Here is a 20,854-nt window from a genome sequence, read left to right on the forward strand (position 1 = left end):
CATGCTTTGACCCACTCAAGTACCTATTGAGCAAAGAAATATTGACTGGGTGATTGGCTAAGTGGGTTATGATCTTGAGTGAGTTTGATATAGAATACATAGATAGAAAAGTCATCAAAGGACAAATTATAGCATATCAATTAGTAGAGGCTCCTTTATAGGACAGTCACCCATTGCTGATAGACTTTCCAGACGAATCCATGTTTACATTAACTACCTCAGTAATGTGGAAGTTATACTTTGATGGATCATATACAAGTCACAGATCTAGAGTATGGATTCTCTTCATTACTCCTCAAGGGGACGTTATACCTAAGTCATTTAGGATCAATTTCCAATGCACCAACAATATGGTTGAATATGAATCTCTCATCATAGGGCTTCGTACAGTTGTACAATGGAAAATACAAGAGTTACAGGTCTATGGTGATTTGCAGTTGATTGTAAACCAAGTTGATGATGATTACAACATGAAGGATGACAAACTCATTCCTTATAAGAAGTTGGTCAAATGTTACAAGGAGCACTCCAGCAAAATTACCTTTGAACAAATCCCAAGAATACAAAACAAGGCAACAGATGCAATGGCAACCATAGGATCTCTTCTCAATATGCCTGCTAACGAAACTCAGTTTGAGTTCATCATAGAACAGTTGATGCTACCTACATATGAGACTCCCCTATCAGAATATGTATGTGCAATCGTGGGTCCAGAATCACCTTGGTACAATGAAATATATACATATTTACATACTCAATACATGTCACCGGATCTGTCCAAGAAGCAAAAGAAGACATTTATTCGTCAGGCATCTAGGTACACCATTATAGCTGATACTTTGTATAGAAAGGGTTTCAATGGAACTCTTCTCCAATGCCTAGATGAGAATGAGGCACACCATGCTTTAAGAGAAGTCCATGATGGAATCTGTGGGGCTCAGCAAAGCAGTCCGCCATTGTCAAAAAAATTGTTGAGAATAGGTTATTACTGGCCAACCATGGAAAAGGACGCTTATGAGTATGTACAAAAGTGTAAACAATGCCAAATGCATGGAGACCTTATTCATGCACCAGCACAAGATCTTCAACCCATCACATCACCATGGCCATTTTCACAATGGGGATTAGATCTAGTGGGTAAAATCAACCCTACTTCTTCCAATGGGCACAAGGTCATCTTGACAGCCAATGAATACTTTACCAAATGGGTTGAGGCAATTCCTCTAACATACACCACTAGAAAGAAGATAGCAAAATTTATGCTCAACTGCATTATATGTAAATACAGAGTTCCAATGTGCTTTGTTATAGATAACATGCGTCCATTTAAAAACCAAGAAGTGAAAGAATTGTGTGACAAATTCCACATACAACAGAGATTTTCCACGCTATATTATCCACAAAGTAATGGACAAGCGGAGGCTAAAAATAAAACAATATTGAAAATTCTTAAGAAAGAAGTCACTGACATAGGGCGGGACTGGCATCTTCAGTTAAATCCCACTCTTTGGGCTTATAGAATAGGAGTACACACACCTACAGGAGCAACACCATATTCCTTGATCTATGGGACAGAAGTGATACTCCCCATTGAAATAGAAATATTGTCTCTAAGAGTTTCCTTACAGAACATCATATCAGAGGAAGACTACAGGGTAGCAAGGTTACAAGAAATTGAAACCCTTGATGAAAAAAGACAAACAACGTTTAACCATCTACAAGGATATCAAAACAAACTGAGACGAAGTTATAATAAACGGGTCCGCCCACAAACTTTTCAAGTGGGAGATCTAGTACTTAAAGAGAATCAGAGGAACCTAGCGAAACGAGAAAGGATAGGAAAATTCTAACCTAATTGGCTAGGTCCTTTCATTATAACAAGGGTCATAGGAAATGGAGCATATAATTTGGCTACCATGGAGGGAGATCCACTCTCTAACCCTATGAACAACATGCACCTCAAGCGATATTATACTTAAGGGTTGTATAGTTTAGGTTTTATTTTCTGCATTGCATGTCATATCATTTAAAACACTCCATTACATATAGTTTCTTTTTTAAATGCATTGCATTCTCAAAGTTCAGCAATTACATATAGCAACATCAATAAAACAAGGCAATTGTCCAAGTTTATCATTTGTTTGCATCTAAGGAAACACAAGGGTCATTTCCTTTCTTAGATATTAAGACATGAAATCTTTGAGGTCCTAAGATCATTCATTTTCAACATTACCTTGTGATGACACTTTACTTATGGTTGGGTAGTGATTTCACTATTTGAGACTTGTTAACCCAAAATCTATCAATTGCTATATCTCAAGCATATTAAGAAGATATCTAGTTCATTCTAGACACCTAGTTGATCATATGACTAGTGAAAAATCTAAAATTCTACTTTAGTGCCACTGTAACTGTCACACCCAAGTAGGTTTCATTACTTACAAGTCAAGACAAGAAAATATAAAAAGAAAAAATGCTATGCCAAATATCCACCTCAAGGAAAAAGAGCAATGAAATATAACTGAAATATCATGTATACAAAGTGCGATAAAAAGCTTGACTATGGGAACATGCAAGTAACTCCATTAGAGGTATGAATGCATACTAGCAATGGAGCAATATTTGGGAAATTATAGTCTATAACCTCATCGGAGCTCTCAAGGCTTGTTGGCAGTGAGGCTCTATTCGGGATGCTTTTGAAGTTAGAATAATCCATGTAGCTAGTCATATAGGATGCTAAGGATCTTTAGTGACCACAAGAGCAGGAATTAACTCATCTGCACACACATGGGCAAACGAAGATCTAAGTTTCAAGAACCAATGGGGAAGTTTTCCGCGTCTCCATTTGTAAATCCTAGTCACTAAGTGTGTTGAGATGAATGTTCCAAGGGACCTTAGGGATCGAGTGACCGCTTATCTATGAGATGTCTTGCACCTTCATTTCAATTGGTGTATTACAAATGCTAAAACAAACACAGTCAACCTTGTTCGAATAGGAAATGCATCTTCATCTTTCATATTGCATTCACATAGGTCATCTCAAAAATTCATTTGTCTCCACATACATTCTGTAGATCATCATGTTTTATAAGTCTGCACACTAGGGGCATAATTGAAAAAAATCCCAAAAAAACATATAAAGTCCTAAAAAAATCCAAAAAACCATATAAAGTCATGAAAAAATCCTAAAAATCAAATAACGTCCTTCGAAAAATTCAAAAACAGTGAAAAACACAAAATTCAAAAACACTGAAAAACACAAAATCCAAAAAATCAAATAACGTCCCACAAAATCCAAAAGCATTGAAAATCACAAAATACCAAAAACATCCATATAGAGTCTTGAAAAAATCATAAAATACCAAAAACATCCATATAAAGTCCTGAAAAAATCATAAAATCCCAAAAACATTCAAATAAGATCCTGAAAAAATCAATCCAAAAACATTCAAATATCGATCTACATAATCCAAAAACATCAGAAAAAGCTCTTGGAAAAGAACTAAAAATCGAAAGTCAATCAATCAAAAAACTTGCAATAAAATGTCTTGTGAGAAACAAATACCCTAGCAGATATCCAGCAAACGCTTCGCACAAAGTTAACAAAGGATACAACTATCCAGTCAAACATTTGCAATCAACTGATCAAACTCTCTTATCAATTGTATCATATCCATATCAAAGTGATCATTATCTTATCTTAAACAGGAGAGGATACACTCGAAATCAGATAGGTCAGTCTTAAATGGGGTCCGCAACTTTATGAGATCAGACATTATCAACTATCACATCAAGCAACTGAGAACGAAGGCACAAGGTCAGTATAGCTGCTGAATTTTGTTCAGGTCAGTCTTTATCTTTGATCATTTGGCGACAAATTATGTTCCTATGCTACTCAAGGATGTCCACAAGTGACTAGAGGAGCCATGATGGGCATTATATTTTTCTTTGTTTGCTGCTTGTCTACTATGTGTTTGTTTCTTCAATAAGATATCTTTACATATTGGTTCCTTATACTCTGATGTGCTAAGCTCCATTATTCAATAATAAGGCTCAGTGATGAATATATATTGCGCAATAAAATAAATAATGATACAGGTTCATGAATCAATCATTCTCATTCTCATCTCATTTGCTTATTGCTAGTTTGTTGATTCTTTTCTCATCATCTCTTTCTAAATCATTATCTAATTCTCATCTAACATTATTCTTTCATCAATTCATTCTCTCATATTTTGTCTCAATATCATCTTCACATCACCTATCTCTATCTCTAATCAACTAACTATTCTTTCATCTCGCATTCTTCTTTTTTCGAGAGATCATTCATATCTTTAATGCATAAACAATCTTTCAAGGGGGCATTACACCCTAAGTATCACTGAGGCATACTGGGGCAGGAAATTTTTGTTTTCTTTGAAACAACTTCATTTTGACTTTGTCTTAAAGAGGGGCAAATGTAGACACCTAAAAATGTCTCATTGATCATGTATTAATTATTCTTCTAATTGATTAAATAATTCTTTAATTATTTAATTAATTTAATGAATCTTATTCTTCTAATTTCACATTTCCTCATCATCTTACTAATTATTCTATTTTCTATTTCTATCATCATTTAATCATTTAAACCATTTTCTAATGTTAATTAAATATTTATTATTTAATTAAATTCAATTTTTAAATAATTAAATAGTTTCTTTAAATTATTTAATTAGCTAATTAATTATGATGTTTAATTGCCAATTTAAATAATCTTTATTATTTAAATAAATTCAATTTCAATTTCTATCTCTCTGATCAACTAATCATTCAACCATCTTCTAAATATTAATTAGATATTTATTATTTAATTAATTGTGATTTAATCTTCTAATTTAAATAATATTTATTATTTAATCAAATTCCACTTCTACATAATTGAATAGTTTCTTTAAATTATTTAATGAACTAATTAATTCTTCTAATTTCATCAAATTCAATCACATGTGCATGATTTCAAAAACCAAATTGAAAATCAAAGTCAAGCTCTAAATATATTCAAATACTAAATTGAATAAATAAATTCAATTATTTGAATTAAAATCTCATGCAAAGATTAAATTAAAAATCTAAATCTAAATGCAAGCACATGCTAAATTAATTAATTCAATCAATTAATTAATTAAATCATTTATCTCTCCAATCTCTATTTCCATCTTTCAGTTAGCTTTTTCTAAATTAAGCTCTCTTTGTCATCCTCTTTATTTCCTCCAATCATTCTTTTTCTTCCTTCAATCAACTTTTTCTCAATCATTTGACTCAATTAATCTATTCAATCTATTGAGTTTCACTCCTACAATCAATAGTTCAACTATCAAATTTCATGTGAGCTCACCTGAGTTCCACCTTTTGATCAATATGTTCCACCTTTCGATCAATCTTCTCCAAAAATATATAAATTGAGCATTCAATCTCCATTTTCAATCCTCCTCCATCTTGGACAATTACTCTAAATCATGAACTTTGAATCTTTGTGTCACTTGCAGGTTACCAGTGCAATATCTGAGAGCCATCATACCACAAAGAGGAGAAGAGCAATGGAAGCAATACACGATCTTGGGATAGGGAGTTTTGATTTCATTTGATTATTTTAATTCCTATTTGCTTGATTGTGTTATTCCATTGTATTATTTGTTAAATTCTTTGGTTAGAAGGGATTTGTGATTTCCCTTTTGTATTACTTGTTTTTAAGATGAGTTTTACATGTACACACATGGTTTTCCCTAATTTGTTGGGATTTTTTGTTTCTTTAAAGGCAGAGGACGGTCTTAGAGTTGTTTCACCACACCATCAGATCTATCAATCTAATCTCTCTCTCTCTCCTCTAATATTTTTGTAACCTAACCTAGGTGGGGTTAGGCTTTTCTCAAATGGAAACCATCTGAGTTATGCTTAAACTATAAAAGCAATTTTGTAACATTTTGATCGGATCTTCTCCTCTTTTTCTCTTATAGTAATCTATGATTTGTACAACTGTAAAATCGCCTTGCCTTTACATTAATAAATTCATCTTTTTGCCTCTATTTAGTTTTAGCAATTTGTGTAGTGTTACCTCCTTGCTCGAATGCGTTCTTATTTGTTTTTCTTTAGTTGCAGGTGTTTGTGTTGATCCCTCTGTGGAGGTTGATTCTGAACTATCTCAGTTCTTCTCTTCATTTTATAGAGTTTTGAGCTTCACCCTTCTTTAGGAGACTAATTAGAATAGAATATTTTGCATACCTAGGTAGTTTTATTGATGTTTTGTGTAGTTATAGGTGGGGTAGATCTGTTTTCAGTCTAGGTGCAATCCTTATTTCTCTTCTTTCATGCAACCCTTCTCTCTCTCCCTTTTCCCTGTTAGAACATAGATTAGTTTTATCAGTGTTGGGTTGGTCCAACACCTGCATCTAATTGGAAAGGAAGTCACCCTTCTCTGGAGATTCAACCTCATAGTAGTGCAAGGTCCCACACTTAAGAGGTTGTTTCTATGTTTCACAAGGTTGGTGATCAGGTCTGATCACCAAGGGTGCAAACTTTTGTGACAACAGTTTGTATAAATAAAAGTAGGGTAAAAGTACAAACCTGTGTCACACTTTTATAAAGGAAAAGTTTAACACAACAATAAATATTCAATTTCAATGCCATAAAAGTGGCATTTGTATTTTGAATTTGAAGATGATGTAAACTGATGAAATGTGTAAAATTTGATGAAGTTTGCGTCTATTATTTTTTTTTTAAATGTCAAGGATTGATATGTTTTTCTTCTTTTAAAGTCGAAATTTTTATTGCTAAAAATCAGGGGTTTTAGTTCCCACCAAAAAACAAAATATAAATCAACTTTTTTTTTTCTTGATTTTGATATCCCTAATAGATGACATACATATACAGTGCATAAAAAAAATTTTAATTTTTGATTTATATTTTCTTCGTTATAACATTTTAAAGTCGAACTACCTGAATTTGAGAACTTTTTTCTCCCACCATGTTTTGTTTATTTAATTTTTGATAATAAAAAATAAAAAACTCTTTTGGAGAAGACTCTCTCCTCTAGTGAACCATATTTTTTTCAAGTTTGCTTTAGCTAATTCAATATTTTTTTTGTTTTTCAAACCAACCTCTTACTGAACATTAGAATACCTACTTGTAGTATTTAATAAATAATATATATTAAATCTAATCAAAAAATAAATAAAAAATTAATATGAGTAGATTCTTGACTTCGACCTCTATAAAAGGGTATTTTTTGTTTTTAATAAATTGAATTTACTTGTAGAATTTTGTTGTAGAAGCTAGAAGTTTCAGAAATTTATCAAATTTGGTGATGTGGCTGCCACTTAGAATGCCACTAAGGACATTCCGACTGGAAGGGTTCCAGCGGAATGTTGAAGGCCGACATGATCGGTCATTTGAGTGACCATGCCTCTTAAACCCCATTTAAATAATGATTTATTTTTTGTTTTTAAATATGAAAATCAAGGACTACGAATTAATATAATTGATTTTTGAACTAAATCAATTGTTTTTCAAATAAAAGAAGCATTTTTTATATAAAGCGGCAAAGATTTCCAATTTTTTTGAAGATTTTGGTTGAAGGCTTCTACTTTTCTCAAGTATGTTATATTACACTAAATGTTTTTTAAGATTTTATTAAACCTAATTTTTTGGATGCATAAATTGTTAGAAAAAATTGCATTGAAATGTTATTTACCTTTTATTTTTGGATTCATTCATGTAATTGTTTTTGAAAAACATTTTTTAATTGTTGATCCAATAATGTATTTTTACATGAACTTTTTATTTACATGTATGGATCTCTTTTTATTTACATGTATGCATTCATTTTTATTTACATGTATGGATTCATTTATATGTGATCATATATATATATATATGTGTGTGTGGATTCATTCTTATTTACATGTACATGGATTCACTTTTATTTACAAATAAACTAATGGAGTTTAAAAGACATTCAAAATAGTTGTCATCATTTTTGTTAAGTGAAAGATGAAATATTACAAAGATTGTAGAAATGTTATTTAGATAGATCAAAAAAAATTTAACGTGACCAACTAACTAACTACTCTAAAATGAGAAGTTTGAGCGGGAACCTACGCGGTAACCTACCCCTTCAATTTTGATTAATCTGTAGGGGAATACTGTAAACACTGGCACTCAAGGACAACTGGTGGGTGAAAAGACTGGGAGCGGTCAGGATGACAACATATTTTTTCAAGATGGGGACCCAAAAAAGGTGGGGATTCTAGATGACCCTGGAAAGGGACCTCGTGATGTGGGGGGCGGAGTAAACCTTGGGCCTCCCTCTTTGGTATCAAACCTAGTGGTAAGTTGGCATTCCCTCCTGTAAATAATATTTTGAATCCAGCTTCTGGGTGTTTTGCGATTGTTGTCTCTGATCTGGTGATTGATCACAATATCTCTATTATGTTTTTATCATTAGTTGGTAAATTTATGGGCGCTTGGCCTAATATTGATATTTTTTAGATCTTTCGCTAAGAGGAGATGGCACCTGAAAGGGTAGATTGAAATCATAGCTATGGCTAAAGGGTTTTTCTCCTCTGCCTTCTCTTGTGAAGAAGACTTGTCTGATGTTATTTGTGGAGGTCATTGGGTTATTGGGAAGAATTTGTTGTCTTTGAAGCATTGGTCCCCTAATCTGGATCTGAATGATGGTATTTTTGGTTCTGCCCTTGTTTGGGTTAGATTGTCTAGTTTTCCCTTGGAGTTCTGGCATGATGATGTATTTAAGGGTTTGGCAAGTTCATTTGGGGAACTTATTTCTGTTGACTTAATGGCGAAAGCTAGAAAAGAATGGTTTATGCATGGATCTGTGTTTGTGTTAATCAAAATACTGATCTCACATCCTTAGTGGATATCATTTCTAGGTTGGGGAAATGGACCCATCCACTTGAGTTTGAGACTATGACTTTTATCTCTTTTAACTATAACAAATCTAGGCATTGGGCTTAAAAATATCCTCTACAGATTAATAAGGTTGTTGCCCCCCCTAAAATGAATTTTGGATACAAAAATGGTCTGCATAAGTAGATTTGGAAAGAAAAATGTCAAAGGTGGCCCAGAATGAAGATGGTAGTATTGAGATGGTCAAGGATATTGGGAACCTGATTCTTCTAGTCTGATTCAATTAGAGAAAGATGGAGATACTGATGTTATCAAGACTACATTGCAAGCCCATCAGGAGGAGAGGAATGATATGATAAAAGGTAATAGTGAGGATGGTTCTGGTGAAACATAGTGTTTTAGTAAAGATGGTTGTATGTTTAATCCAATTATTCAACAACTTGAGGAAGGAGAAATTGATGTTGGACTTAATGATGTTGGAGCTACTTTTCCAGTCATAAGAGCATGGAAAAGGAGGATCAGAATGAGGTTGTGAATTACATGTACTCTCAATCTAAGGAGAATGTGAAGTCTACCTATCTTGCAGAGGAGAGGTCCCCTCTCCCCCAGAACTTATTGGAGGAAAAGAAGAGTAAGTATGGTGGTGGGAGTGGTCCATTAAAATCAAGGAAAGAGAATCACTTTTCGACCCATGAGGCTATGAGGGGTGAAGCTCCGTTTATCCAAGTTGAGAAAAACAAATATAAGAAATATGGACAGATTGTTGGGGCTCCACATGTTGGTGTTTCTACAAGGCAGAAACATAAAGATGATACTGGTACACTGAATACCACTCCTGGTAGAAAATCTACTAAATAGTTGAGAGAGAAAGAATATAGACGTAACTTGGCGGATGGTAGTTAGAGGACTATCTATGAGGTTTGTTCCCCTGGTAAAAAATAAAATTTATTTCCTAAACATACGAGAACTTAATGCGCCCCATAAACAAGATATAGTTCATAACATGATTAGGGATCATAATCCGGATATTGTCCTTATTCAAGAAACTAAAATGCTTAGGAAAAATGTGGAAAATCTAAAGTTTTTCAAGCATTGTGGGGTTGCTGGTAGTAGCTCGGAAGGTGTTTCGGGTGGGACTACTATTTTTTTGGAATTTGAATTACATAAAGGTGAAATCTTTGATGTTGATTCCAATTTTGTTTTTGATAGATTTCACCATATTAGAGATGGTTTTTCTTGGGTTCTCTCTAATATATATGCTCCCAACTCTAAAGCAACTAGGAATAAGTTTTGGAAGAAACTGGAGGTTCATCGCTCCAAGCACTATAATGAAAACTAGATTACTATGGGAGATTTTAATACTTCCCTTCACAATTCTGAGAAGTTTGGAGGTTCTCATATCCAAATGAATAGTCGGTTGGACCTGATGGTGTTTATTGATGCTCAATCTCTACATGATATTGACCTTCAAGGTGCCTCGTTCACCTGGACCACTAGGAGAGTGGGTGATGATACAATTCAATTTCGTCTTGATCGGGCTCTTATCTCCAATAACTTGTTGGTTAAGTATGTCTTCTCCCTTACGTCTCTCCCTATGGTCAGTTCAAATCATTTCACTATCTCTTTTTGTTGTGGATGCTATTGATGGTAAGATAAACTGTCCTTTCAAATTTGAAAAAATATGGTTGTCCCAACCACTGCTAGAAGATTTTATCATGTGATGGTGGAATATACCTGTGGTTGGGTCTTCTATGTTTAGAGTTACAAAAAAAATCAGATTTCTGAAAGATAATGTTAGAAGATAGAATAAATAAGTGTTTGGCAAATTTTTACTTCTAAATCTGCTATTCAATGTGAGTTGAAAGACATTCACGATAAAATTCAAGTTGAGCGTTATTCCTCAGGATATTTTAAAAAGGAAAATGATATTTTGAGAATGTATCATGATGTCATAGCTAAGGAAGAGGTATTTTGGAGACAAATATTTAGGGCCTTATGGTTGTCTGTTGGGAATAAGAACACAAGATTTTTTCATTTAACTGCCCTCAAACATAAAGCTACCAATAGGATCTCTAAGTTGGTGGTGGATGATGGTGTGATGGTGAAAGAGGAGGAAATATGTGGGGAGGCTTCTCATTTTTTTCCTATCCTTCTCTCGATTGAGGCTAATCTAGATGTTGATGCTTAGAATTCTCTTTTGGGAGCCATCCCCTCTATCTTGAAAGAAGAGCATAATAAGTTCCTGACTACTATTCCTTCTAAAGATGAAATTAAAGTTGTTGTCTTTTCTTTTGATGGTAACAAAGCCCTATGTCGAGATGGTTTTCCATTGTTTTTCTTTCAATATTTTTAGAATATTATGGAGAAGGATGTTTTGGATGGGGTGAAAGAGTTTTTTGGATCTGGATCTTGCTCAAATAACTCAATTCTACCTTTATTGTGTTGATTCCAAAATATGTTGGGGCTAATTCTATGAATAACTTCCACCCAATAAGACTTTGTAATTCATTCTATAAGATTATTTCTTAGGTTCTCACTCTAAGGCTTTTGTCCATCTTGTCAAATATCATTTCTCCTCAACAGAATGGATTTATCCCCGGTGGACCGATTCTAGATTTTATTATTACTATGCATGAGAACATCCATTCCTTGGAGGTATCTCATAAAGAGGGATTGCTTATGAACTTGGATCTTTCTAAAGCTTATGATAGAGTTGATTGGTCTTTTCTTTCATGAATCCTTCATGCATTTGGATTTTTTGATAGAGTTATTAAGCTCATTTGGTAGTTGGTCCCCACGCCTTCCTTTGCAGCTCCTGTCAATGGATCCCCTTCTTTCTTTTTCAAATCTTCCAGAGGTTTGAGATAGGGGGGTTTGAGTTTTCCCATCCTCTTTACTATTATGGTGGAGGCTCTTTGCAAGTATTTGTTGAAACTGGTTATGGATGACTCTTTCCAGGGTTTGAGACTGTCTTCATCCAGTCTTGTGTGCTCCCACCAACAGTTCATTGATGATACTATTTTATTGGGAAGTTCTTCTATCAAGGAAGCTAGAAGTTTGAATAATGCTATTGATCTTCATAGAAAAGCATCTGGTCAGTTGATAAATTGGAGTAAAAGCTCTCTTTTATTTTTCAATACTCAAGATATTAGACAGAGAAGGATTGCAGATATTATTGGTTGTGTTATTGATTCTTTTCCTTCCACTTATCTGGGCCTCCCCCTTTGCTTGAAACAACTAGATTTTTTTTGTTATCTTTGATTGGTAGTCAAATAAAAATTGGTTGGCTAGAAATATTCTTTATTAAGTCAAGCTAGGAAAGTTCAACTCTTCAAAATCTCCCTATTTATGCTCTTAGTCTCTTCAAAATCCCTTTCAAATTTGCTGAAGTTATTGAAATAATTCAGAAGTGGTTCCTCTAGTCTAGGGTGGAGGAGAAAAAGTTTATGTCTCTTCTTTCTTGGGAAATTGTTTGTATACCTAAAGTTGGAGGAGGCATGGGTGTTTGAAGTATCTGATCTTTTAATCAAGCTCTTTTGGCTAAATAGATTTGGAGAATTTTTTAAAACAATCGTGAATAGAACTTGATCTGGCGTAGTAAGTATTTGTTTTGCTCCCCCTCTTTGCATGACTTTTTAATGTGGATGCTCTCCCTTTTGGTTCTTTTCTTTGGAATAATGTGCTTAAGGCTAGGGAGGTTGCTTCGAAGGGAAGTTTTTGGAAGCAGGGAGATGGTAAGACTATCAGATTCTAGGAATATTCCTGGCTCCCTTTTGGTCCTCTCTTTGATATCCCATATTTTTCTCCTTTTATGGATGATTGCAAAGATGCTTTTGGTGTTTTTGTTGTTGATTACTAGAGAGATTCTGGCTGGGTTAGTCTTTCAGAGGATTTTCCTCACTTGTCTGAACTCTAAGGACTCTCTGATTTGGAAGGGGACTTCTTCTGGTCGATTCTCGGTGGCTTCTATTATTTCTTTGTTGTCTCCTGCTCCTTCTCCCCCCCTTGTTGGGAAAAATCTTGGGTGAAGAACCTTATTCCTAAAGTTAACATTTTTTTCTAGCTTATGCTTGAAAATAAAATTCTTACTACTGATAATTTATGTAAAAGGGTTTATTTTCTCCCCAATAGATGTTTTATTTGCTTGCAAGAGGAGGAATCAATTTCTCATTTGGTTCCTCACTACTCTTTTGCTTTTGAAAGTTGGAGCTGTGTGTTCCGAAAGTGGGGCCTTAATTAGGTTTTCCCCTAGCAAATTTTGGATTTCTTTAAAAAATGGAGATGCCCCTCTTCTAATTATTCCATCAAGTTGTTGTGCTCCTTTATTTTCCCTAATATTTCTTGGGGGATTTGGAAGGAGATAAATAATCGTGTTTTCAAAGATTCCTCTCTCCCCCATTGTGTGGTTGCTAAAAATGATTTGTAGAGCTATTTCTAAGAATGTTAATATGGTCTTCAATGCTGGATCTATGTACTCCTCAAACCTAATCAATGACTTTGATATTGTTGTTTCTAAGGAATGAAGATTGGTTCTTCCTAAATGTCATAGATAGAGACATAAGACTAGAGATAACTGTGTGTGGAATTCCCCTCCTTCAGATGGGTTAAAATTAATTTTGATGGGTTAGCTAAGGGCAATCCTAGGTTGCCTCGGTGTGGGGGAGTGATAAGGGATCAGAATGGTAGGTGTATTGCAGAGGTGGCACTCCCCATAGCTACACAGACCAACCACCTTGTTGACTCCATGGGCGCTTTCCAATATTTGCAAATTGCTAAGCAACTTCTATGTAGGAAGGTGTGGATTGAGAGAGACTCAAATAATACTATTCAATTTCTTAAGGAGAAGAGTTCACCTTCATGGATGATTCAAAATATTATTAGTGCCTCCAAGAAAATAATCAATACTTTCAAGGAGTTTTATATTTCTCATAACTATAAAAAAAGGTAATTGTGTAGTAGATTATTTCACTAACACTGGGGTTAGAATTAACACTATGAAGGTGTGGTTTAATGAAGACACCTTGGATTTTGAGGTTTGGTCACTCCTTATGAACGATCAAACACATGGAAGATATGAGGAGATCCCTACTATATTCGATAATGAAAGTTATTAATATTGTCATTATTTTATGGCAAGCATTTGGGTTGGTTGCCTTAAGTTGCTATTATTACTGCTAGACTTCGCATGTTGTATAGGCGCTATTTGATTTTGAAGTAGCTGCTGATTTTTCTCTTGCAAACCCTGTTCTTCTGAAGTTGGTTGTCTCTGAGCTAATTTTTAATACTATGGGGGGTCAACAGAGCTAGGTGGAACCTCCTAATTGGAAGAATAATCCTACTATTTGCAATAGATTACAAAAGGGGGGTGTGGTGACTTTTATGGAGAAGTTGCATGGGCACAATCAGAGTGTTACGAAACAATTTGTGAAGGGATGGAAGGATGGTAAGGTGCATCTGTTTGGTATGGTGACTGAGATTAATGAAGAACTTATTGTTGAAGTGATAGGGATGTCTACAAAGGGGATTAAGTTTTACAAAGATAGAAAAACTCTGATGCTGTTGTGAAGAGAATCCCCAAGAAGGAGAGGAATGTGAAAGCCCGGTGAAAGCCAATAAAACCTATTTTGAGCCGAAGCTGATTAAATACATATGGTGAGGGATTTTGAAGGTGATTATGAAATTCTTCACTCTGAACAATAGGTTCATTAAAATTTATGGGTATAACTTTGTGTTCCTTAACCAATTCTGTCATAATGAGAAAATGTCGTTCCTATTTTATTTGTTGTCTTCTTTGAATGCAAGTATTGCCGATTGCAAGGAAAACCCCCATGTTAATCCACACCAAGGTTTAATTGCTCTGATTTTTGAGCATTTGAAAGCTAGGGCTTCTAAAACCTGAGTAAGCCATCCCCTATTTCTGTTGAAAATATTGATGGTAGTGAGGAATGAGAGTCGAAAGGATGGGAAATCAATAGTGATGATGGGGATTATGCCCCTCATTTTAGCAAAAAGGCCAAAATTGGGGCAAAGATGGTTGTTGCAAGTGTGAGTATGGGTTTCCATGGTGTTGGTGTGGAAGGCTTGAGTAAATTCCCTAAGGGTAAATCTCAAAAAGCCACTTTGAAGGTTTCTGATATCTCTGATGACTAGGATTCCATGGAGAAAAATCAAAATGTTGAGGTGTCATCTCCCTCTCATGGCTCGGAGTAGAATTCTAAGGATTCAACAAATTTTTCCCCTCATATTTTTCATCCTAAACAAGAGATACCATTTGATGTGCTTAATGTCACCAAAAACTACTCTTTGGAGGTTTTTTGTCTTTTCAGATGGGTATTATATGAAATCAAAAATATCAACCTTAAGCAGTGGTGTTTATCTTCCAAGATGGAAGTAATGCAGGCTAATGCTAAAGATTTGTTGCATAATATTGTGAGAGCTCACCTTGTTGATGCTAGTAAAGTGATGGTTGAGGGTACTTTGACTAGCATTTTGTGGACTGAAAGTGAAAAACAGGTGATGAAAAATTGTTTGTCCAAGAATATGGAAGCTACTCAACGTGTTAAGGAAAAATATGACAAAAAATTTGTGGATATGGAGGCCAAAATTGAAAAGTGTGAGACTACCCTCAGGGGAAGTATGGAAATTAGTCAGAACATTGTGAAGGCTTCTGCAAACACTATGTCTACCATGGTCAACAAGTTGGAGAAAGCTCACAGGGACATGGTTTTTGTGAACATGGATAAGGAGATGGTTGTTGGTGTTGATGATTTAGGTCCTCCAAGAAAGTGCACTTGTGCCAGTATGAAGAAGAAAGCCATTAAGATACCTCAAGATATTCTGGACTAGAAGAATGCCACCAAGAAGATGCACTAGCTTAGTGTTGATGTTGAGAAGAACCATAAAAATCGGGGTTAATCTTTTTATGTTGCTAATTTTGAAAATTTTGCTAGTCTTTTGTTGTGTTGTGGGTTGAGCGGTCTTTTGTTGTCTCTCAATCCTATTTGGTTGTTTTTGCTATAATTTTGTTATGACTGGACTCTATTTGATCTATGTTTTGTAATTTGTTGTAAAGGGTTTCGGGTCTCTTCAAAACTTGTTTTTCCTGTAATAAAAAACATGACTAACTAAGAAATAAGAATATTATTAAAATAAGTCTTGAAATTGTTACTAACTATTGTACTAATCGAAAAACAGTTTGAGTGAGTGAATTTGCAAAATATATTACACTAATATAAATGAGTATGACACTAAATTGTGACAAATAATTTTATTTGCATACGCAACTCAACTTCTTTCTATTTCAAAAATTGGAGTTTAGGTTCAAATGATAAATCGATGATGAGAATGATTACTATATTAGTAATAATTTGAATGGAAACAAGTCTTAAATTTCACTCTCAATAATGTGTTTTAGAAGGAAGCAAAAAATAACTTCAAAAATTTATGGATCATTATTTAAAACTATATATTTAATTTAGTTGTCATTACCATATCACCAATGGGAAAAATTATAGTGATCTTGAAATTATATAAATTTGTCCCCCTTACTTTTATAGCTCTTTTTTTTCTATTTAAATGCTACTACATATGTACAATCCATCCTCAACACTTGTATAACAAGCCAACACCTATCTAGCAAGTTTAAGAATGTAAAATTATACTTTTCATAATCAACATTGTGAGCAAATCATAGATCTCTTTTTTAAGAAAAAAGAAAAGTAACTTTAACTTTTGTATATATAGTATGTACTAACAAATCTTTTAGATCTAGAACAATAGTTATATTTATATGTGTTTACAAATGAAGTCTATATGTATCTAACTCTAATGTATTGTTCAACATTTAAAATAACTTGTGCATGATCTATGATTTTTTTCTTATATATGGTATATATGTGCTTGTGTGTTTAGGTGTTCAATTGAAATTGAATCTGAATATTTTGTGCAATGGGGAATAAGAGGAGTAGATCAAGGTTGTATGATCAAAAAAGGGACAATAAGATGAAAGGTCATACAAAACATAGTCAAAAACAATTCGTTGATGTTCAAGATGAACCTATTAATGTTCAAGAAATGACAACTTAGGTATGATGTCAGATTGGTACAGTGTCAAGTTCAAAAATTTTCTCTGGTATGAAAAATGGATGAAGATAGTCTTTTCAATTAAATTCCTTCTAAAGATATGGTGCCTGAAAGCACAATAAAAATTGCATTGTAAGAAAATGTAGGATGATTATTTTGAAAATAAGTCTATTATTGGAAGAGCACAATTATTTGCTAAGTTATTTAGCAAAAGAGAAATGACCCCTGTTTTGGAGTTGTTGGGTGTTGATAATAAGAAAATCTCAAATGATACATCAGTAAAAGAAACTATAATTGAAAATTTGCAAGAAGCATTGAAATGTATTGGCAGCACAAGCCAAGGTGTTGAATTAAGTGTTGCACATAGAGCATTGATGACTATGATTTCTAGTAAGAAATTATCTCATAAAAATCAAGTTCATGCAATTTCTCAATTAATGAAGGTATCTAGAAGAATTGTTTAAAGATATATTAGGAAGAGAAATATGTTAGATGAAAACATTGAAAACAATTGGGTAAATATCTATAGGGTTCCTCAAAAAGATGAAATGTTTGAAGGTGTAAAAAGACAGGTCGTTGATTATTGGACCAACCACTCTCATGTTTCTTTCAATAGAAGGGACAATATATAGATGATAGATGAAGATGGTACAAAAATTTCAGATCCAAAATATTTTCTAGATACAATAGAAAGTGAATTGTTTGAAGCATTCAAGCAAGAATTTTCAGATGTGAAGATTTGTCAAAGTATGTTTGAGACATTGCGTCCTTTCTTTGTACGCATAAATAAGGTATGTGAAACTTGTTTTTGTTGAAATCATGTTGAATTTCATCTACACTTGCAATCATATAAAAAAAGTCATGGCAAAAATTAATCCAAATCTAGTCATTCCTACAGGTACAAAACAATTTGTGAATCTATTTTATGTGATAAATTAGAAGATTTAGATGAGTTCAAAATACAGTGTATAAAAGGTGCATGAAATGATTGTGGATATTTGAGTAAGTTTTTATTGCAAACTGGGAATATTGATTTTACAATGCAAGTTATGTGGAAGAGATTTGAATATGAGACATACCAAACTAAGTCAAGACCTAAATCCAAAAAATCATGTTGAAAGAGAGTGAATTGCCCTACATTGAGTTTATGACTAGATTTTGTAGTATCATATATCCACATATCCAACATTGTCATGGTGAAAGATGGAAAGCTAAACAATTTTGTGAGTCAAAGAATTGTTTTCCACTCAGTTGTATTCTTTCAATTGTAGATTTCTCTGAGAACTATACATTTAGTCCTCATAGAGAAACTCAAAGTCAATATTATTATTTGAAGCAAGTTGCAATATTTCTACAAGTTTTCTATAGACATGCATAATTTCAGAAAGATGGTATAGAGAGTACTAAAAATGAATGCATTATCATCAAGGAGGTTCATTTCTATATCAGCGATGATATGTGTCATGATAGGAGCTATGTAGCACATTATTTTGGAATGATTTTTGAAGATATTAGAGAATGTGGGAATAATTGTTCATAGCATTGGATTTGATTATATGGATGTGTCGATAAGTGTTCTTCTAAAATTGATTTTAAATTTTCTTATTTGTATATGTAGAGGGGAAAAAGGGAGACCGGGTGACTAGGACCTAATCCCACTTTAGCCAACACATTGGGAATAGGAAAGAGCCTAGAGAGATAGATCACTTTGGCTACTTCTTGTGAGAAAGAGAGAGCCAAGGATTATCTCTTACATTTTCTATTCCTCTTGTTGTAAATAAAGATAAGATTTGAAAGATTGATCAACTAGACTAGGAGATAAACAATGAAGCATATATGAACTGAAATTGCATACACTTGTAGATCTAAAATTGAGATACTAAAAGAAAAGAAGGGGGAGGAATTTGGATGTGTACCTGGTGTTGAAAAATGAGCCACACTGACTTGGAAAAGAGTGCCACGTTGTGGTCTTGTTTCTGTAAATAGGAAGTTGTAATTGAGAGACTGCAAACTGAATGTTCTGAGCTTCCACCCTACCAAATTTCACTTGAAACTAGGAGGACTGAGGCACAGGACCAGGGAATCTAGAGAGGACCAGAGCAGTACCTAGAGAGGACCAAAGTTCCCAGAGAGGACTGGAGTTCCCTAGCATGCCCCTGTCCCAGTGATTTTTGCTCAAATTTGATCTTTGGGGCTGTGTCTGTGTGCTTTGTCGGACTTGAAAATTGCAGTGACGATCGGATCCTATACCTACACCTGTAATTGAAAATAGGGTTTTGCCAAGTAGTCAAACCCCTATTTTGGTGGGTATGTGCAGGATCATGGTGTGCCAAAATCGACCCTTAAGTGACAATGAAATTTTAGAAAATTGGAGTTATGCAACTTGACATGAAAATTTGAATAAGTCATGAACCTTATTTTTAAAATATATAAGAAGAGAATCTATAGAAAATTGAATGTAGTTTCTAAGCTACTAGTTGTTTTTCGAAAAAAAAAATCCTATTTGATGAAAATTTCAAATTTCAATGCAGTGGTACTAAAATTTCAAGAAAAAAATAAGAAGTAGACATATGTTTGACCACCCTAATCACAATCAAATCATAATATTTTTTTATAATATTTATAATATAAGTATTACACTCATGTCTGGATGTGACACATATTTTTTAATATTTTTTTCTAAAGTAAATAATTATTTATGAATTTTTTACTATAGCTTTTTCAGAAATTTAGAAACTCCTAGGTCTGACCACCTTAACTTGGTCAAAATCTTATGAAATTTAATTTTTAAAATTTTTTCCCTATAGTAGATGAAGCATAGGATGTGATGCATGTTTCGGATTCAAAAAATGTTATACCGTTTGAAATTTATGAGTGTTTTTCAACCAGTCTATCAATCAAGACTATTGTCAGAATTCAATTAGAAAATAAATAATAATTTTTTATTAAATTCAAAATAAGACAAGCCTTATATTGTTGGAAAGTTGAGAAAGTCCTTAAAAAACCCTTTTTGTTTGATCAATTTTGGCTACAAAAAAATTTGTTAGCCACTAGTGTAAAGTCTGGAAAATCAAGGAATACTGAAAAACACATTTTTTTCAGATGACTTTCTAGGCTTGTCACTTCCAAGCCAAATCCCAAAGCATTACCAAGCCAAATCCCAAAGCATTCCCAAGCCAAAATTTGAAATTTGAAAATTGTACAATAAAAATCGGATATCCGATTTTAATAAGTAAATTCACTAACTAGATTTGCACATAATTAATCTATTGTTTATTAATATATAATATTTTAATATATTATTTTATAAATAAATTAGTATATGGTATTAAGGAGAGGGAGAGGGAGAAGGAGAGGGAGAGGGAGAGGGGGGAGTGGGGGGAGAGAGAGAGAGAGAGAGAGAGAGAGATTAGGGGGAGAGAGAGAGAGAGAGAGAGAGAGAGAGATTAGGGGAGAGAGACATGGGGATATAAAGAGATAGATAGAGAGAGATTAGGGGAGAGAGACATGGGGATATAAAGAGATAGATAGAGAGAGATAGAGAGATGGGGAGGGTGATGGGAGAGATAGATAGGGATAGCGAAGGGAGAGGGAGATAAAGAGATTAGGGGAGAGATAGAGAGAGAGAGATATGACCCTTTACGACTCTATATGGTGTCGTTATGTGTCATATGACCCCTTATGACCCCATATGGTGTTGTTAGGGGTCTTATGGTGTCCTAAGGGGTCATATTGTGTCCTACAACCCCTTAGGACACCATGTAACCCCTTATGACACCCTATTGGGTCGTTTGGGTCTTAGGGTGTCCTAAGGGGTCACATTGTGTCCTACAACCCCTTAGGACACCATATGACCCCTTAAGACACC

Source organism: Cryptomeria japonica, chromosome 7, assembly GCF_030272615.1.
Source record: "Cryptomeria japonica chromosome 7, Sugi_1.0, whole genome shotgun sequence".
Taxonomy (NCBI): domain Eukaryota; kingdom Viridiplantae; phylum Streptophyta; class Pinopsida; order Cupressales; family Cupressaceae; genus Cryptomeria; species Cryptomeria japonica.